Raw genomic sequence first — 22,956 nt, 5'->3', positions numbered from 1 at the left:
TTTTGTCCGTGCATGTATTTGGTCAGTGAACCTGATCTACCATCTGGTCAAGATTAAACGCCTCAATTTGCTTTTAAGCTTCCCTACTTTTTAAATCAAACATGATTATGGGTAGGCCGTATATTTATACCACCACTACAATTACTATTACTACTATTAGTATACTACTATTAAAGTATTAGGTTGTTCCGTTCAATATACAGCTACACGCTGTAAATCTCCCAAGTCGACATAGGAGTAACGTGTCCCTTCTGTTCCCACTCAATGTTCAAGATGAACATACATGATGAATAAAACGTGAAAAGTCCATTATTTGTGCCTCCCTGCCGCGACATGGGGGAAGTGTTGCTATTAGTAGCGAACGATACTCTCTCAGCCACATGTTGACTTTGGAGTCACGGGGGGCAGTGTGGTAGCCTAGTGGTTAAAGCGTTCGCTCGTAACGCCGAGACCCGGGTTCGATTCCCTACATGGGTACAATGTGTGGAGCCCATTTCGGTGGTCCCCCGCCGTGATATGGTTGAAATATTGCTAAAACCATACTCATTCACTTGGATTCATGGACGTGCATATGCATGGGGATATATTGGGATGTTCGTGTCTAAACATTCAAGGGGAGACTAGACCTGGTCAAATTGGCAGTCCTTGTCGGTTTGGTTTAAGTTTTTCAAACATAACTTTGTTTGCTTGATCGAATTGTATGTAGCCTATATCTATCTAAGAGTTCATGAGTACCCTAATTGTCCCAGTCTCATACAAGGCACTAATTACTACGTCTATACCTGGACTGAAAAATAAGCACTAGTCGAGGAGCAAAAGCCCCCTTTTATTCTTAAAATTTATCTAAATTTTTAAACCCCATTTCACCTCACCTCACCTCACCTAAAGACTCGGTAACGGTAAATAAGTCACAAACTGCGAAGGGAGACTACTCTCGATCATTCACGTTTTCATGAAACTTACAGTAAGTGAAGTGATCGTAAAATAACCAGTGTTCCGACATCAACTTCGTAGCTATGGCAACCCTTGTTGATCTATTAACTTCGGGTTTGCCATCACAGACGGCTTGTAGAATACTCTCGGCTAGAAGACAGCAACACAGCGGGATAGGGCAAATGACCCCCTAAATATCTTTATTTGTTAATTAGTTTACTCTGTATAACAACTTCTTCAAGATATCTTAAGACCAGAGTCGGTTCAGCCGCCTCTCCTGCTGTGTTGCTGTCATCTTGTCGTTATTAGATCCAAGGAAGGAAGGAAAACAGACTCTTGTGTATACCATTCATTAATATTTATTTAGATATTATCAAGAAATAGAATGGCAAGTGCCAAAAGAAAGTATCTGAATCGGGGCCAAAAAGGAAGAACAGTCCTCTGATCAGAAGACAAATAAACTTGGAAATGTTAGCCAAAGGGTATGCCAAAACATACTAGATCGAAAGAGTGAGTCCAAAAATAAGCCAAAAGGATGCAGCCAAAATAGACCAAAAGGGGGAATAGTTTATTAGACGAGCACCAAAACACACCCTCTCACACAAAATCACTTACACCCGAACATGCACTCAAAACACATCTTCATCACCCATACACACTCACACACAATCAGACAAGCAGAACACACCCTTCACATGCACACACAATCACACATGCAAAACACACCCTCTCACATGCACACACAATCACACATGCAAAACACATCCTCTCACATGCACACACAATCACACATACAAAACACACCCTCTCACATGCATACACAATCACACAATCATGCAAAACAAACCCTATCACATGCACACACAATCACACAATCATGCAAAACACATCTCGCTTGGCACACTCATGCAATCGCACATGCAAAATCCATCCCCTCAATAAAACACACTTCCACCCAATCACTCATGCAAAACTCATTCTCTCACATGCAAAATCCAATCAGACAAAACGTACCCTCACACACATACACACTTACATCCAATCAAACATGCAGAACACACCCTCTCGCACGCGCACCCACACACACACACACACACACACACGCACGCACGCACGCACGCACACACAAGCAAACTGGATGAGTAATCTACGAGAAGATTCTCCTCCAGAAGGCAGCCACTCTCCTCAGTGCCTTCCTCAGAGGATGAACCTCTCGGTCCTCCACGAAGCTGTCGTCGTCCTCGTCCTCATAGACCCAGTAGTCACTGTCGTCGTCACTAGGGGCAGGAAAGTAATCGACGTAGGTGATGGTGACTGGGGCAGGGAGCGTCTCGCCGTGGTCAGAGCGGGCCCAGAACGGGCTGAAAACACTCAGAGGATTGGGAGAGGGGGTCGGGGACGCAGCCTGGGGACGCTACATCAGTGATGGGGGAGGGAGGGAGAAAGGAGGGTCATTGGGCGAGGTTTTTAGGAGGTTTTCAAAGACAAATTGCAAAAGAAAGTCAGAGTGCTATGCCCCTGGTTACACATGCTATGAGACGGTAGCCCACGACAAACAAGTTGATAGACTGTTAGAAAGAAATGTTATTGTGTAAATGGGAGAGGGGTACCCTGGGACTCATTTTCAACACACCATAATGGTGGAAATATAATATCATGTCACTAGTATGCGTACGAGGACATGGATACAAGGACAAAAGAAGCAAGCAATTCGGTTGAATCTGAAGAACAGGTAGATAAGATACATACACAGTCGGATTCCTCATCCAGCGACGGCCATAAACTCGCAGCAGGAGTGACATGATACCGGATCATATCTTCCCGTGCTGAAAATAACCAAAAACAACACCTTTAAATGCACTCTACATACATGGCGTGTACAATGGAAGCAAAACTATTTGGGGGCCGTCTGACGGATAGCGAGTCAAGCAGATTCCGATAATATACACCCTAGGGTTTATAGAGACCTTTTGGGGACACGTATAGGCCACGAGAATGCGTTCAAGGAAATAAACCGGGCATTTAATCGTTGTGTTGATACACAGTGTATTTTTCAGTAAAAGGCCGCACGTTTGAAAGAGAAGTTTACAAATATAAATGTACAAAAGTTAAGTCTTATATATATGAAAAAAACATCTGTAGTAATTTAACAACATCGTCCGTCATATGTAAATACCAACAGCTCTCATTTCAGTCGCAGATAAGACATTGACAAGATACAGATATCTGAATTTTCACAAATTGCAAATGGCGGCCAGAGTCATCCCCACCGATCTGCTGGTGAACAACGGCCAATTTCAGTGTAAATCTACATACTAACACTTTAAAATACGATAACTCTCTTCTTAAATACCTTGAATATGCAGCCTAGTAAACATCTTGTTAGTAGAAGTCCTCGAAACCATGTTGTAGTCAACGAAATGCAGAGCGATAGCAAGCAAGAGCGATAGTGAGTCTGTTAAAAACAGAAGGGGACGTTGGCAACGACAACGGTTACTATGTTATGGAGACGAAGTCAGAACGAGGCGTCATCGTCCATTTCCGGCAACGTCAAACAGCCAGGTGTAGCTACATGCCATGGAGCCAAACACTTGGCGACTTTTAGGTTTCAAACCTTTGCCTATATACTCAAACGCCGGATATATGCTAGTTCACCACCACGTCGTACCTGTTAGCTGTTACATACAATTCACTCTACAAAGCCGTGTTAAGATTTGTACCAATAAGAAAAGTTTAGGATTCGTTTTCAGTTGGAAAGATCTGTGCCTTCCGATTCCTTTTTTTTCGCTATTTCATAGATGTTTATATAAGAAACAGACGTTGCAGTCTATACACTTGCAGTCCCGATTATAATGGCCAATTATACTTCGTTATTAACGGTATTTACATGATGCTGAAATATAGAGGATAAGTTTTCTGGACGGGGCCTTTTGTTGTGATAAAGACTGGAAGAAAGTCCTAAACTGTCGGCGCAGAAGCAAACGACTAAATAAAAGGAAGCAGATGATCCTGGTTAGACGGCTGTTGTCATGGTTTCCGTCGGTGATAAAATGAAGGCCAGGTTGTGTTTGTTTTGACCGTGAGTATTAACTGGCTAACTGGGGAACGTATCTAATTGCTGGCAAAGACAATTCATCCGACCTGGGAACGGTCTGCTGGTGTGTAGCTCGTGATGTACGTTTAAGGTTGCCGGTAGCTGCACTAATTGCTGCTGACAGACAAGCTGCGCAAATGGTCTTGAAAACTCTTTGCTACTAGGGTCTACTCCAGCCAATCAGAACCAGTTGTCTTCAATGCAGATCGAGAGATATCTGCAGGCTGTGCTTGGATGATATTGTGTAAGATGTTTATGTCATTTAAATGTACATCCATCCAGTTATTAAAACTGGCCATGTTTTTCTGTAATTAGTACTTTTTCAACATGATGACTTATGTTTGATGTGACCACGATATTTTCAAGTAGGTGACATTTGGTGCGGAACTGGGGGTAGTGTGTTTAGCTTCCTGTACTCGGAAAAGGAGCTGGCTAAGCAAGTCATTTTTTTTGTTTTTATTGCTGCTCTAAGACCAGACACTGTACATGTGTACAGGTAATAGCTGTTGAATGCTTAACTATTTTTAAAAAAAATATAACGTTATTGTAGAAGTATGTTGGAAAACATAAGGGAGCGGTCCATCCATTCCCCACAAATACACAGGATATATAAGCTAATTAACTTGCCTGTGGCATCACTTTGTTTATTGTATTCCTGATTCGTTTAAGAATTTAACGCCGGCTCTACATAATGTTTCCAGCTGTATTACCGCTCATCCAAATACCAAGGCAGGGTCCCGGCTGTTTAACGAGTGCCAAGCCCCACTCCCCTGAATCCCGAAAACCATCTTATTTTTCACTCTGAGTCTCATTGCTCAACCCTGAATCCCGTATACCAAGTACTTCACACAAATATCAAAGGCACTGACAAAAGGGCGTTGCTTGAGGTTTACTTGATAAAATAATATCTATAAAAAATTAAAATATAAATGAAATATTTACGTGCACCATTATTTTTATTTAAATGTTAAATCTGCGAACCAATTGCGATTGTATGTGCGTCCCGCGTACCACATTGCTGAATCCCCAATACCCTTTAAATGGACCCCTGAATCCCGCGTACCAAAAGGGGGTTGACAGCCTCTTTAATTGTAAGGCAAAGTACGTGTTCACCTGCTCGTAATGAGTGACCTGTTTTGACATTCAGCATTTTTGTCCGTGCATGTATTTGGTCAGTGAACCTGATCTACCATCTGGTCAAGATTAAACACCTCAATTTGCTTTTAAGCTTCCCTACTTTTTAAATTAAACATGATTATAGGTAGGCCGTATATTTATACCACTACTACTACTACCAACACCACAATTACTATTACTACTACTGTTCAAAGTATTAGGTTGTTCCGTCCAATATACAGCTACACGCTGTAAATCTCCCAGGTCGACATAGAAGTAACGTGTCCCTTCTGTTCCCACTCAATGTTCAAGATGAACATACATGATGAATAAAACGTGAGGAGTCCATTAATTGTGCCTCCCTGCCGCGACATGGGGGAAGTGTTGCTCTTAGGAGCGAACGATACTCACTCAGCCACTAACGGTAAATCACTAACTACTCTCGATCATTCACGTTTTCATGAAACTTACAGTAAGTGAAGTGATCGTAAAATAACCAGTGTTCCGACATCAACTTCGTAGCTACTTCGGGTTTGCCATCACAGACGGCTTGTAGAATACTCTCGGCTAGAAGACAGCAATTAGTCACTTTCCATAAACTGATTCAATAGTAATCCTATTAAATATCTATTTTTACTCTATCTACAGTGCTTTCTTTTTAGTTTACTAAATGCGCTGTCACGAAAATTATTCTTTCAAGGACATTTTTATCCCTTTACGTCTGGTTTACCGAGTCCTAGTCTAAATAACTGTCTGATAACTTGCCTGTCTGTGATGTCGGGACAGTGGGATGCGAATGCATGCACCCCGTGACTGGAGACCAGCCTCACGTAGACGATCAAGCACTGTCTGAGTAGAAACGTTAACGCCAATGCATGATCATCTATCACGTCCTGACTGACCCGTGAAGATCCGGGGTAGAATAGGTCTTCAGCAACCCATGCTTGCCGTAAAAGGCGACTATGCTTGTCGAAAGAGGCGACTAACCGGATCGGGTGGTCAGGCTCGCTGACTTGGTTGGTGCATGTCATCGTATACCAATTGCATGGATCGATGCTCATGATATCAATCACTGGATTGTCTGGCCCAGACTCGATTATTTACAGACCGCGGTCATATAGCTGGAATATTGTTGCGTGCGGCGTTAAACAACATACAAACCAAACCAAATCATCACGTGCTGACTGACTCGTGAAGATCCCATATAGAATAGGTCTTCAGCAGCCATGCTTGACGTAAAAAGCGACCATGCTTGTCGTAAGAGGCGACTAACGGGATCGGGTGGCCAGACTCGCAGAATTGGTTGATGCATGTCATCGGATGCATGCGTATGTCGATGCTCATAATGTCAATCACTAGATTATCCGGGCAAGACTCGATTATTATTCCCCGCCCAACAAAGTTGGCGGGGGATATAGAAACGAGCTCCGTCCGTCCGTCCGTCCGTCACCTTTCGTTTCCGGAGCATAACTCAGAAACCGTTCAATATTTTTTCACGGAACTTTGCGGGTTTGTCAGGTACATGCTGAACTGGTGCCTTTTGCTATTTAGAAAATTTAGAAATTTATATTTTTTACGTATCCATGGCAACTAGATGGACATCAAAAGTACTCCCCTATTATCTGTCGTAAGGGCCGAATGAACTGGCTGATTATGTCTTCATTGGTCGGTGGCAAAGATCGTTGCTCATGTTTTTTGTCTTTGATTTGCTTGGTCCAAACTGTGATATCCCAATCTCATTAAAATCAGACCTTAGTTCTCGCTACCGCTAAACAAAGATCTGAAGACATCCCATTAAGGATCACGTCAGAACGACCTTTCATCCGACCAAACAGTGCGTCGCTTACCACCATATTATGAAAGTGACAGTCGGAATGTGATTTCTAATCACGCAATCTCGAAAACTCGAAAACTTTAACATGGGGTATTCCGAACGATAGTTACGGGTTTAACGACTGAATCCTTACAATCTAGATCGTCGATTAACCATTCCAGAATGTTTTTTTTGTTCAGGTTTCAAATTTGTAATCGAGAATTTGTCAAAATATGTTTCGAAGCGTAGTCGCCAATTTGAAATGTGTGCCGTAAAGCACGAGAAAGCTGTCTTCTGATCGTCATTCCATTGGTTGGTAAAAGTTCGCGCAAGGTCGGTCTGACGTGGCCCGTAATGGGATGTCCTCAGATCTTTGTTTAGCGATAGCGAGAACTAAGATCTGATTTTAATGAGATTGTGATATCCCAACCTCATTCATTGACACCACAGCCTTATACAGAGAACTCCGAACCACAAAACCTCATGTGCAATGATCATCTCAATGATCCTTGGAGAATTTCCACAGCATAACCTTCATGATAGTTTGAGACGAATTCATTCTCTTCGTTGTCATATTGATCATCCCAATGGAAATGATGTTAAAATGTATAGTTTGTACGCATACAAATATATTTTTGGCTGATTGGACGATTTGTAGTTTGCGGGTCAGCCCTTCTGCCGACCCCGTGTCCACCTATAACCCTAGAGGAGGAACGGCAGCTGACATGTTTGTTGTCAGAGAAGGGGGTGGCCATTCAGGAGCTCAACCTCGTCCGCTCCAACATCGAGGTTCTCAAAGGAGGAGGACTTGCTCTGGAAGCCAGACCAGCCTCAGTGTCTTCAATAGTTAATCAGTTGAGGGCGGTCGGGTAGCCTAGTGGTTAAAGCGTTCGTTCGTCACGCCGAAGACCCGGGTTCGATTCACGACATGGGTACATTGTGTGAAGCCCATTTCTGGTGTCCCCCGCCGTGAAATTGCTGGAATATTGCTGAAAGCGGCGTAAAACCATACTCACCCACTCACTCATTAATCAGTTGACCTAGCATGAGTGAGTGTAATGCTCTAACATCATTTTGAACAGTATTTCAGTTACTGCAATGTCATGGCGTGCCAGGCTGCTGTGGGAGGAACGCCAGAAATGATGCAGGTCTCAGACACAAACCTCTTTGGTGAATTACGAGGGTGGATGTTATACTGAACTAATCTGGGATTGGAACCCACGATTATCAGATCCTGATCAGCTAATTACGGCGCCTCAGACGACAGCCTCCTAACCAATTATGACGTTTCACCAACACAAGTGCTTAGATCAGCATTTATATGGATTTGGATAACATTGTATTGTTCTCTGTCACACTGCACGTTTACGTGACATTTATAATGAATATTCTTGGTATTCCAGTTGGTAATATGGATTGATTTACGAAAGACATATTTCCCTTCCTCAGCAACATCCACCACTTGTGTATTTAGTCATCTGTGGTGTACACCATTGTTCAGATGACGTTGTAAAGTCCAGGTGGTATTGATGTACCTTCAAGCCAGGCGCCATAGTTTGAAAACATTATTCTTTATAATATACCGTATAACCATAAACCGTACATTATATGAACTTGAGTGATTCTGGTTTAACGCCGCTTTCAACATCATTACAGTTATATTATGGCGTGTGGGATGAAAGCCCGAATTGATGCAGGTCTCGGACGTTTACCACTTCGGTGAAACCCACGAGCACGGGTATGGTGCTAACAAACCTAGAAACACAATCGGGGCGAACCGTGATTCGAACCACAATCATAGGTTTCTGGAGTGTCCAAGGGACGCAACTCTGCACAGCGAATCGCGGCGCCTTAGACGACTGAAAAGAGTTCATGTTTTCAGCTTAACATATCACAACATAGATTGAATGTTTATCACCTACAAATACATTTATTGAAGGTAATAACAATTGTTGTGTTGACATTTTGATGTGAATGTTGCAGGTGATATCTCTCATCCTGTCTGATGTGATTGGAGACCCCCTTGAATTCACTGCCAGCGGTCCAACTTCCGTCAGCACCACTAATGCCAGCCAGTGCAAGCATCTTTTCAATAGATTCGGAATTACAGACCAGGTTCACGAGTCGGTCTTTGAATACCTGGAGGTCAAGAAAATGTCCATAACGGTTGACAACTGGCCCTGGGTTCAAAACCTTATTGTAGGAAACAATACCATGGCCATCTCTTCTGCAGGCAGCACTGCTAGAAACATGGGTTACCTCCCCTTAGTTTTGTCAACATGTTTAAGCGGAGACACTAAAGAAAATGCTGCCATGTTTGGGAAGCTGGCAAAATATGTCCTACTGATATTCAGACGGGACTCTGAAGAGTATGACCCTGTGTTGGCAACGTTGGAAGTTGATCTGGTTCGAACAGGAACCAGCAAGGATAAGCTGAACGAGGTTGTCACTGTGGTGGAGAAATGTCAGAATATGCAGAAAGGGGTTTGTATTATACATGTAGCAGGAGGGGAGACAACTACCCTGGTGAAGGCCTATAGTGGCCTTGGAGGAAGAAACCAGGAGATGGCGCTGGCTATTGCTCCATATCTGGCCGCCCTGAAAGGAGACTCGATGTGAAGATCTGCTTCCTGAGTGCAGGCACCGATGGCATGGACGGATCCACAGATGCTGCAGGGGCGGTGGTTGATATGGATTTTACCCAAATCCTGGCTGAGGAGGGAATGTCGCTGGACGAGTTCTTGTGGAATAATGAATCTTAAAATCCGTTTCGCATAGTCCGAAATGGGTCCAATCACATTAAAACTGGGCATACAGGGACGAATGCGATGGACATCCACCTCCTGATGCTGAAGCCATAAGAAGAGTCACAAGATCGACACATTTCCTCTAGATACTGTTTTCAATGGCATGTATACTCGACGTGTCTCTACCACCAATGAATGCACATGACCGCTTTGCAAGGTAGTCGCTATATTTAACCAACCACTCAAACGACAGCCTTGTCCAGCAAGAGGGAGACCAGCTATTATTCAGACAAATGAACGCTCAATTTACTTTACAATTCACAATTCACAAATATTTCTCGCTTGATATTGTGTGCGACATTTGCCATTGCGTTGTGTCCGTCTGCTCTACACATTGCTTCAATGTGAGGCAATGATCACCATCCCGAGGCTCGAGTGTCCACTCTCCTGCATCACATCAATTAAATCGACAAAACCCTTTCCATATCCGATAGAAATCTCTGCATAAAGCAGAGTCGATTGTACGATTCCTACTATATATCATAAGCATGTGTTTATGAATCACTACCAAATAGTAATGATACCAGGTGTTCGCGAAAAGGTGAGCGTATCCAGTCTCAGTGGCAACCGTTACAAACACATGCGAAGGCAAGTCAATTGTTCACCTAAAAAAAACACGTGAAATGTGGCACAAGTCAAAATAGGGAATTGCATCGGACATCATTTTTGTCACTGCTGCGTCACATTTGGAAATGTCCTCCACATGCCTACGCTAAAACGTTTTGAAAGCTTTACTGATGCCTTGAGTGTTGTAACCTTGATCAAACATTTCCGAGCAAGAGTTGTATGACGTTCTTTGAAGTCTTGTGAAATGTGGAGGCTAGTGGACTCTCTTGCCTCGGGAAAATGGTCTGTGGTAGGATTTGCACAAAGGTTCATGCACGAAGTAGTTCTCATTTGACATCCGTAGGTCATAAATGGGCTCATTTCATTGTGACTCCCACACCCCACACTTTCGACAGGGAAAGTTGAATATTGGAAAGTTGAAGCCATCAAACTTGTCATACAGTCTTGCGGATAGTTTTTTGTCACTCTGAATCTTTATGCATAAATCTAAGGTTTTCACTGTTCACTTATATTTCTAGTTCAGGTGGTAAATCAGTGGAAGAGACTTGGCTTGACCATAACTGAACGATATCAGATCATTGATATACACGTAGCTTAAGGTAACCTTCTCGACCAAATTACATTGTTTTGATATTGCCAGTCCGAGCAGAAATTCCGATTCATATCCAAAAAAACAACAGATCAGCAAGGAGGGCGAACAATTGATGCCCATGGGGATGCCTACTTCTGGGCCAGATGACTAATCCCCAAATTCTACACGGAAATTATCAATTGTGCAGTCCAGCATTTAGCGCATACTTAAGATGTGGTCGGAATCGTCCACTAGACTGCTTTCAGTAGAGAAGTTTTGTGTTTATGGACAGGTTGAGTCGCTTGTATTTTCCGTAATGAATAGACTATTTATTTTGTATATGAAGAAAAAACATTGGCCTCCATTTACAATCAAAACATGGTTCATCATGAAATATCATGAATAAAATGTTTCATGAAAACCATTGGCCTAAGGTACCAAGTGTTTGCTACACATTCTGGATATCCTAAACGTGTGTTATGGAAGCATTAACCAAACAAGCATAAACTACTTATACTACCGCCAGTATGACATGTCCGGTTTGTGTGCAAGGCATAAGCCCTCCGAAAACGAGCACTATCGCCACTTTCAGTCTAATTCAAAGTCGCCGTGGAAATTCGAAAAAAACAATTTTCAAAAATCCCAAACTGTCAATTAAAAGGCACCAGTTCACCACTAGACCTATCTGTGTGCCATGTTTGGTTAAGATATCTCACGGTTTTTGAGTTCTGCACAGGAAACGAAACGTGACGGACGGACATCACCCATTCCTGTATACCCCTTAACGTCGCGTCAAACATTAGTGTACTTAGTACGCGACGTACATGCGCGTGTGTGGTGTGTGTGTGTGCGTGTGCGTGAGCGTGAGCATGTCTGTCTCTGGAATTTTGTATGGGTATAAGATATCTTTACAGGTACAGCTGTAAAACCATATTTTTGTAGATTAAAACTCTGAGCCTGAAAATGTTTTCAATAAAGGCACATTACACAAAGTGATTTTGTGGCAGACAATTTCTTTTCAACTCTCTGAAGCATGATTTCTTTTCGAGGATGCGGTAGTTGTGCGGTAGATATGTGGAGGACATGTCCAAATATGACGCTTGAGTGACCAAAATGATGTCACACAATTCAGTTGTATTGATTGTAGCATATTTTCCTGTGTTTTATTTTAGGAGGACAATTGACTTGCCTTTGCATGTGTTTGTGATGGGTGCCACCGTTTGGGCAAGAACTCACACCTGGCACCATCACTATTCGATACAATGGAATATGCTTTCAGCAAGCTTTCTTATGATCATAGAAATGGTTTCATCATTTTTTACATGTACTTTTGTTGCCACAGCTACATTCATATTGAAGACTAAACTACATGCTTGCTGTTGCTGTTTTTCTTGTTCAACGCCGAACTCAGCAATATTCCAGCTATATGACGGCAGTCTGTAAATAATTGAGTCTGGACCTGACAATCCAGTGATTGCCATCATGAGCATCGATCCACGCAGTTGGAATACGATGACATGCATCAACCACGTCAGCGTAAACGCCTTCATACGATAACACGTTCCACTGGAAAAATAAATTCTCAACTAACTCAATTTGTTTGAAATTAATCATTCACTTTAACAATTTATGGAATGAAGTGTGTACCCTGACCTACAACCGTAGGTATAGTCATAATGGAAACAATAAAACCAAATTATACCATTGTGCGTTCGTGTAGTGAATACTGATGTCAAATATTAAATTTAAATCACACTACGAATGCATGTTAAGTACTGATTCATAATATTTGTGATAATTTCAAATATATTATTCATCAAAGATCTTAAGAAATATTGATTACATAACCCGGGAACCACATTATGTCCTTGGATCTCAAAAAAGTGTTAAATAAATGCCCAAATCACCATGACCAATATAAAGCTATACTTCTCACCATTCACGTGGACAGAGCGTCTGCCGGGAGAGCGGGAGGTCGTGGGTTCAATTCCCGGCCGCGTCATACCAAAAGACGTGGTGTCAGAATGGGTCCTCGGTGTGGCCTGAGACAGTGGAGGTGTCAGCACTAATCTGTCGCTCGCGTGTCTCCATGGTCTGTCGAGCAGTTTCCGCAGCAGTAACAAAGCGATCTTGAAGATGCTGTCGCACAATCTGACGATCCTGACGTCGGATGGCGACCCTTGGTCTTCCAATATTCGTGGTCGGTCATCTGTAGTGTTGGTGGTACGGTACCGTTGCTGCAGCCTGTAAATGGTCCTTATGTGGACTTGAAATGCACTGGCTACTTGCCGGGCGGTTTGTCCAGCTTGCAATCGTCCAAGGGCCTGGTTTCGCTGATTTCCTATCAATCTTGGCATGTGGTAGCAATTCATTAACGAATGAACGTTATCCGATCTGGGTGGATTTTTATAAGGCAAGAAATGGGGGAACGCATGTGCTTTACAATTTGCACGGAATTCACGCGCATCGGGTTTCCATGGCCGTTGTCGTGATGCGTTTGAGCGATCGGTTCTATTGTCATCTGCTTTGCTTTTTTATCATCAAATTTCATTTTATGTTAAATTTTAGAAACGTTCACAAAAATTACCCAGATATTTAAAAGAGAAATTTTCATGCAAAGTTACTTGGGGTGACGTTTCTTTTGCGGTTCAGTATATATACAACACAGGTCTCCCAATAACTAATGAAACAATCGTGTATATTCTGTACCCAGCTGGTGCTACTACCCAATCAACTTGGATGCCTAGCCGGCCGTGCTAATTAAATCACGCCTCCTCGATAGCACTTTTAAGATTCATTTGGGTTGATGCAAATACAGACCTCAAAATACGTACTTTTAAGGGGCGGTCGGGGAGCCTAGTGGTTAAAGCGTTCGCTCGTCACGCCGAGGACCCGGGTTCGATTCCCGACATGGGTACAATGGTAGAAGATAGTTGTGTGTGTGGTCAGGGAGATCGATCCTGGGAGTAGATAGGCGTGTGTGGTTAGGGAGGATCCTGGGAGGAGATAGGTGTGTGTGGTCAGGGAGATCCTGGGAGTAGATAGGTGTGTGTGGTCAGGAAGATCCTGGGAGTAGATAGGTGTGTGTTGTCAGGAAGATCCTGGGGCTAGATAGGTGTGTGTGGTCAGGGAGATCCTGGGGCTAGATAGGTGTGTGTGGTCAGGGAGATCCTGGGGCTAGATAGGTGTGTGTGGTCAGGAAGATCCTGGGGCTAGATAGGTGTGTGTGGTCAGGGAGATCCTGGGGGTAAATAGGTGTGTGTTGTCAGGGAGATCCTGGGGGTAAATAGGTGTGTGTTGTCAGGGAGATCCTGGGAGTAGATAGGCGTGTATGGTCAGGGAAATCCAGGGGGTAGATAAGTGTGTGTGGTCAGGGAGATCATGGGAGTAGATAGGTGTGTGTGGTTAGGGAGATCCTGGGAATAGATAGGTTCAGAGATATAAATTGTACGTCTTTAAGTACAGCCTGCAAATTATTCTGTCTGGGACATTTTAAATTGTTCAAAAATTCAAAGTCTTTCATTTTTATTTTTTAAATATCTTTATTCATATTAATTAAAATTTATTTTTGCAAACTTCATAATATAAAAGGAAAGTTCCCTTCATAGTATCCAGTGACATGTAAAACATATGTGAATATGTGATTGATTATTTGTTTAATAGTTTGAAGGAGAAAAAATGTTCAGGGCTAACCGATGGATGGATAGGACAGCATAAAAACAAACGAAGAGCCAGGGCATCACTGACCTTGTTAAACTGAAAATAGTGGTTCTCACTGCAATAGTCAATCACTGCTAATAAATGTGTTTGTAGTGTAATGCTGCAGTCAGTATTATTCAAGCTGTGTCAAGGCAACCTGTAGTTATTGAAGTCTTAACCAGGGAAACCAGAGGTCGATAGCATGAGCAACTATACCTTCATAGTTCTTGTAGTTTCAGAGGAGATGTCAAAAATTCAGTTACACCAGAAAATACGGGTATGTGAATGGCAAAGGCCTTAGCCTGATAAGAAAAATAAATACATTTCAAAACTCTTTACATTTAATTCCACACACCAAAAATTTGCTGTATGTCAAGCTCGATAATGATGCATGGCAGAATTGGCTGAAAAATGGCCAAAAATGACATTTGCCAAAATTGGATCACAATTCTATGAGCACCTTTCAGAGACACCATAGCTGGGATAATTCATACTTAGGTTTAACAGAACGATGTAGCTTCCATGTCAAAAATGTGAAAGTTCATGATATACAATCAACCAGACAGTGTGCCATGACATAAGCTCACTTTATGACAGTTGAACTGTAAATCAATCAAAATGAACCCTTACTATGTGACAAGATCAAATAGTTGTATATATTTTGGGAGTTTTATTTATTTAGCTTTTTACTGAATTAAATAATCAAGTATGTTACTATCATATTTTAGAAATGTATTAGGTTTCTCTGCAATAACATAATGTATCTGTTAGTAGTAATATTGCTGCAATTTGATTGGTCTGCACAGAATACATACATACATACACACACACACACACACACACACACACACACATACATACATACATACATTTATTTATTTGTCATGCGGATGTATCTGTATTACTTGTGCAGAGGTCTGTGTCTGGACTGATGAATCCAGGTCCACACACTTGGTGGGTTTACTAAGTTTTATATATTTCTCATATATTGTATATCATGGTATATTATATGTATACATGTAAGTAAATATGTCATGTCATGTTTATGTTTCGCCACATGTAATGTATACGATATGCATATATACGTATATATAGAGAATCTCACCTGAGTGTCTTTTGATATCAAATATATCAACACGAGTTGATAAAAGTGGAAAAATTCCAAGGCTTGCCAAGGATTTTTGCCACTTTTATCAACGAGTGTTGATATATTTGATATCAAAAGACACAAGGGTGAGATTTTATTTATCATCCAACATCATTCTTCCAACTTTTTCAATTTGTAGACAGTAATTAGCAGTGTCTTCAGTGTAAAATGTAATGCTAACAGCTTCAGTAGCAGAGCCATTAGTGATGTCATTTGATTGTGATGTCATGGTAACCAATGACGTCACAATGGTCTGCAAAGCATTGTGATGTAATTTTATTGCAGCAATATCTACAGTGTAGATATCGCTTGATCTCATCCAAGCCATATCTCCTGTGGGAGCCAGTTTTGGATGATTAATGCGGGTTAAGTATGTTTATGATATAGCATTAATGAAGTGCTGATGCAAAGTAAATGTAAGTTTATAGAAGTTATAATATTTTGGATTTGGTCAAATTTTGTGAAATATTTGATGTCAGCATATACTTAAATTTTTGTCTGATGAATGTTTTATAACTGTTGTGAGGGTTTAATTGACCAGTTATAAACTTGACCATAATTGTGATCAACACCTGAGTCTGTTCTTCATGGCATGAAGCAGTCTCAGTTTCATATTCATAACACAACAAATAAATCAATTTCAGAATTTAATGTTCCAACTCCTGATAGTACACATGTACATGTATCTGTGAAATAGCATCCTAAAGGACTTGCATCTCAGAAAACCTACACTGACCCCTGGATCCATAAATCCCATGGTTCCGGCTACCTGCCCTTGATTTTCATCAGCCAATTTGATTTGGACCAATCAGATGTCTGTCCCATTGATAGTGATAAGACTTTGCGAGAAATTCAACATTGAAAAACTGACTGATGGGCAAAAGAGAGCCCTCAAACATGTCCTTGATGGAAAAGATGTCTTCAAGTCCATTAAAACGGATGGTGGTTTTAGTTCCAGGCAATACGAGTTACCTCCCTTACCCATTTCATTTTCCTTATCTCAAATTTGATTGGTCTGTAAAATGTTAATGAAAATCAAGGGGAGGTAATTTGAGATCACAAACAGTTCAAGGATGGACCCAGGGGTTAGTGTAGATTTACCAAGATGTGAGCCCTGCAGATACAGAGGATGGTGAACCAGGAGCATGTGACAGTTCCAGATACTCAGACCGGGAAGCCATACATGCAACAATTCTCCTGTTGTCCTCTAAGCTCTGGTGTCTACAGATCTGTAACACAGAACACCACCACCATCTCATATTGCACAACAAGAGTACAACCTGCCCCTGTGTTCACACCTTGGGACTGATAAACAAATCATGGTTTCTCATTGCAATAACTGCATGCTGATAAACAATTTCATAACACATGATATATTTCTTAATAATTTATTTTGAAGACTCCAGTCTTGTGACAGTTAACAGCCAAGGTCTACATGTTGTAATGAGTTGTGCCTGAGTCAAGACGTTGCCTCTGCATATTAGGGTTATCATTGAAGGTATTATCTAGGACTCTAGACAGTTCCCCATACAGGACCAATTGAGAAAAAAAATACCTTGTTCCAAACTGTTATTTGTTTACAGTTCTTTTTTTTTCTCAAATCCTGAGGTATCTTGATGTTGCATTCAGTGCAATCATGTCAAAATTAGCATCAAAGCTTCTTTTAGGTGCAGTCATCAATCAGTAAAATACATGTCACCTTGAAAGAGTCATCACATAAGTCATAACTATATTTAAATGAATATGAAATCTTTTTTAGGTAAGACTTCCGCCCAATTCCCTACTCAATATAAGTAAATGGATTGAGCAGCAATGCATACATTTATAACTATTGGAAGGGGATACAGGCGGAAGTCTTTCCAATTTGTATTCCCATTTTGGAATTTTACTGACATTTGCTGCAGATTTGGAGCCTAACACTATTCGGCCCTGACCCGGTCTAGAAAACTACATTGACATACATGATAACACCAGAGCCAGAAACCAATGTGGATCAAATGCAACAAAAAAACAAATATAAACTGGACAAAGTGCATATGTATATCATTTCACAATCTTGGTAGAAAACTGTTTAACAAATATCCTGCCAGAACAAACTTGCAATTGAAATAAACAAAACCACATACCAATAGAAATATGGAATCTTCAAAACATGAGTGGAAGAGTTGTCTCCCTTTACACAGTCACACATGTTTGAAGCAGTACATTTAGGCTTCGGTTGATCATAGGTTCAGTCACAACTACAGTTCTGAGTATTATGGATGTGGTTTTCTTGTTACATTCACAAGACATGTAGGAAATAAACATACTGTGCTTCCAGGGTTGAGGGGGATATTGAGAATGTGTTCCCAGAAAGGACAAGGGTAATTGAGAATTATTTTTCAACCACCAGAAGTGACAATTTTTAATATTACAGTAAACTTTGTAAAAACCACATCAAAATCCTCAGTAATGTTCAAATAGTTGAAAACTCCATTTACACTTCTGGCATGTTCAAGTAGACAAGAATTGCTAAAATGAATGAAAGAGGCCGTCATCCAAGGTGATGTTTTACGACGTGTGTGTACAGTCTTTATTTCCATCTGCTATTAAAAAAACACTTTGGTTCAAAGACTCTCTCCTATGCAAATCATTAAAAACTTTCCTGATCTCTTCCCAAATCAATCTTTGTGACACATTTGCAACATTGCATATAGATTTGCGTTGTTAAAAGTAAAAAACAACCATGTGTTGAGATGGACAAAGTATAGCTCCATTCCTCTAAAAATACCTGATAACTGGCATAATTATTTCTAAAAGTATTGCATATTTCTTATTTCTTAACATGTTGTAGATCTTGTGCACCTATAAGGGCCCTTGATCATATCTTGTCTGTTTATTTGTCACAGCACATCTCACGGCTCTAGTCCAATGGGTGTTCGTCATGTGCTCCACCCAATACATGTCCTAAAACTTTGCCACTCGAGCTGCAAGTATCACACGGACACATGGGTTGCAGGTTTGAGTCGAAAGAGAAACGTTTGTGCCACCTGTTCATTGAATACACAGATATGCTATCCATGGAACTCAAGTATTTGGCTGTGCTCTTAGACAGAGGACTCGTGACAGAAGTTTAATAAAGATAAAAAGAAAGTTTCAAGAACAAAAAAGTCCTGTCACTCATCCTATATCTATTAGGGACTGACCATTTGTTATTCCAGGTAGACTTGGGACTTTGTATTAAGACCAGATATTTTTTTCAGCTAGAGCTGCAAAACCAATTTTCAGGGACAAATTATTTTTTTTAGATAAAATAGAAAATTGTCAAACAGTAGGCCCTAGATTGTTGTCTGGCTACAGATGCTGAGCAAACGGACATGACTAAATGATAATGTTGTCATTATCCATGTGAAGGAATGATCATTCTCTCTCAGTTGAGCTTCCATCACATTGCAATGATGAGTATGTAAAAACAATAAATTAACTATAATCATGATCATAAAGTAAAAACTTGTTATCTCGAAGTCCATGGGCCATTCCCAACATATAACATATTCCAAGTTGTGGGGAGTCAAGACAAGGTGGTATCTAATTGTAGTTTCCATAACAATTCTGTCAGGACCGTAGACAGATTATTAGCTGAGTGTGATTTTGTATCATTAAAATTAAATATTAGGAATACAAACTGTATTGTGTTAGTCAATGTCATAATAAATATTTTTTATTCCTAACATCATTGAACATATGACATGGGATGGAAACACACTCACGTGTTAACACATTTATGAAATAATTAGAGTCTTAAACAATCGAGGTTAAGACATATTTTCATTCACTAACATAACCATAAAGTACTGTCCCATTCCATAATTGAAATGAATGGCAGCCATTTTGTTCATTTTGCTTGATCTGAATATCTCCATAAAATCTTAACATGGGAAACAACAGGCAACAGCTTCTTAGCCAGCATCCCGAGGCAAGGGAGTTAGCTGACCATCAAAGCCCAGTTTCCATCCTTGCCGAACTAGGCTGGAATTTCCAGTATCTATTATAGCACCACCAGTGACTATTACAAGTTATGTCCCTATGTCCCTTCTATGTCCCCCCTATTGACCTATCAGATTCCACCATCACTTGCATTTGCTTCAGACAAAATGGTGGCACCAAGACGATCTGACTGATAATCAAGATCTATATTGTAATAGAACAGGTCCTGCCTCATGAAGTGCATCAAATCACTTGAGCAACCCGATAAAAAACATTAAAAGATTTTCAAAATATCTGTCAACGCCCAATTGGCAGTACTCAAACTTTGCAAATCCTGCATTTGACTAAAATCTGTACATTGAAATCCAAGTTGTTAGCAAACCTAGTTCATCCAGAGATTTTGATTTGACTATGCATAGACTCGTTAGTTCAGCCAAAATGTAACTCCACAATTCCAGCCTTGATCGGCAAGGGTAGAAACTGTTTTTTTATTGTCAGTTACCGCCCTGGCCTCGGGAAGATGTTTCTTGGTAAGTAGGCATCACATTAATGTATAGAGCTTACAAAAATTGTTCCTGCTAGGTGACCGCACTAGGATATTTATCAGACCATGATTCTTTGCTTATCAGATAGGTTGATTGCATCCGTAACACTATTCATGATAGCGAGTGACTGAAAATGGTTTTATTTTGGTTTAAGCAATATTCAAGCAAAATAAGGGTTGGGCACACCAGAAATGGGCTTCATACAATGTATCGAAGTTGGGAATCAAACCCAGCCTAGGGAACACTTTAACCACTGAGCCACCCCACCATGCCGATCCATTAGACGATAAGCATGGTTGCCATGGTTACATTAAGTAACGATATATATCGGGTCACGCATGAAGTTCGAGTTAACAAAGTTTCTCTGTAAATGTATAGCATAAATTGTACCATTGACCAATCAGAAAAAACCATGTATAAATATATGAAAACATATGAAAACAAGTTCACAGACACAATCCAACTGAAGCATTCACATTCACAAGCAAGAACCGATTTGGGGAGTACACACATTAACCATGTAGACAGGCTCATGTTTTCAGATTCAAATCAACACTGCAGGGGTAGAGAAGGATCGAATTTGAAGCCTGAAGCTAGGAAAGGCTAATGACTAATTTAGCCAACTTTTTACCATGGGACCACAGCCACTATCACACATAATTAATGCTTGTTTACTGAATGATTCCCGCCTACTTATCATGCATAAACATTTACATAAACTATCATGTCTGCAGACCACTTATCACTTTTACCGTCAAAAAGCAAAGCTTAAAAATATATTACCTTTTGAAACATTTGTTACAAGATGTGAGATAGCTAGACCTAATTCACAATTAATCCTGAGGAAGGCAAAGGCGTATTTGATCGGAAAAGGATGCCGAACACTTTTAATCGTGACAGGGTGCATGTTAAAAAATGGGATCCAAGAGCTAAGGATAGAGCTTGGGTAATATTTTGCAATTTTCATTCTGGCTATTTATCATGAAAACATATTGATGTTTCATCCTTTTTTTCCAAATTCATTTAAGCATAACTCTGTCATCTTGACTGAGGCTTACACAAGGCATCAAGCTGCTGATCTGCAGTCTGGGAAACATTACTGGCACCTGATATATCCCACTGAAGAAGCTTAACATCACAATTATACATAGTATCACGATAACAATCATGATCATACAGAGTACCGGTAGGCTGATCCCCCATCATGATAACTCACTGTTTCTGTAAAACCTAAAAAATAAGTGTTTTTTTCCTATTTCAGCCGATCCAAAATAGGGTGGGTTATTTCTCTTTTTTATTAAAAATGATAATTTGCAGGTATTGTAGATAATGACTGGCTAACCTGCAGTGAAACACACAAAATTTACACTAGTCGCAGAATATACTGAGAAGCTATGGTTCAACCCAAGAAAAACAGGAAAACTAGAATCGGGCAGATTCCAGATTAGGGTCAGATGGAAAACATTGTTTTGTGTTGCCTAAGCATCTGTAAGCATGATTCAGCCAATCAGATTGCAGCACACACTCCCATCCATTCAACACTAACTAGGATCTGCACACTCTCAATACACTGGAAGCCATGGCAGGTAGAAGCTATCTGGTTTAATATCATGTCAATGTTTCGAGATTAATCCAGGCCGATATTTGACTTCTTCATACATGAACAGGGTAGGATACATTAGTATTTCTGTGAGGTGGTTGAATATCAGCTCAATGAGGAAGGAAAACCCATGTGGACACTATATAGAGGTTACTGTTGGAACACACTAACACAGCATGGTCAGCCTTGATTATCCTTCAACCATTATGATGACGTTAGGCTGTTGTTCTTCCAGTCGATTCTGAGCCAGATTCACTGGCCATGCTGAACATGCATTTTAACAAGAAAAACTGATGTAACTACGCAGACTTATAGAGAAATCATATATCAGCCATATCAAGGCTTAAGTTGGGAGAAACCACTTGAATCTGTTGATTCCGGAAGTAGAATCAACACCCCCTTTCGGAATCAACAGATCCTCATGATTCCTCCGCTGAATTATGTCTCTATTCTAGTCAAATAAATACGCTGCTGGAGCCATTCACCACCAAAGTTTTGTTACGAAAATTCCCATCTCACTATCTTAGCATAGTATTTCTCTGCCTTGTGAGCTTGAAATCAACAATCAATCAAAATGATTCTTCTAAAGGAGAGTTCAGCAAAGGTCTACAAACAAATTGCGGCCTTGTACTAGAAGACTGTGATAAATGCACATTTTCCTGCAAAATATTCTTCCTGAGTATGAAGATAGAAAAAGTGAAGTTATAATGCAATCGGGCATTTCTTGATGTATTTCAGATGGTTTCAACAATGAGAGTCAAGTGCTGGCGAAAAGAGTAATATTTAGTGTAGTGTCATTTGACCTAGATTCAAAACGAAGCTAAGTTTTGTTTGTTTGTTTGTTTTTTAATGCCACACTCAGCAATCTTCCAGCTATATGACAACGGTTTGTTAAAAGGAAAATCAAGACTGGATCAGACAATCAAGTAACTGACATCATGAGCATCGATCCACGCAATTGGGATACGATGACATGCATCAACCAAGGCAGTGAGCCTGACCACCCCATCCCATTAGTCGCATCTTATGACAAGCACAGTCGCCTTTAACAGCAAGCATGGGTTGCTGAAGTGAAGACCTATTCTTACCCCCAGGGTA

At 40.7% G+C, this 22,956-nt stretch overlaps 1 pseudogene; it reads left to right on the top strand.

Annotated features, from left to right (window-relative positions):
* The first annotated feature begins 3,180 nt into the window (after positions 1–3,180).
* LOC139446485 (glycerate kinase-like) lies at positions 3,181–9,817 on the top strand (annotated as a pseudogene).
* The last annotated feature ends 13,139 nt before the right edge of the window (positions 9,818–22,956 follow it).

The sequence above is a fragment of the Haliotis cracherodii genome, unplaced genomic scaffold (genome assembly GCF_022045235.1).
Source record: "Haliotis cracherodii isolate W230 unplaced genomic scaffold, xgHalCrac1.p SCAF_6, whole genome shotgun sequence".
Lineage (NCBI taxonomy): Eukaryota > Metazoa > Mollusca > Gastropoda > Lepetellida > Haliotidae > Haliotis > Haliotis cracherodii.
The sequence above is the reverse complement of the archived record's forward strand: the minus strand, read 5'-3'. Positions and strand labels throughout refer to the sequence as shown.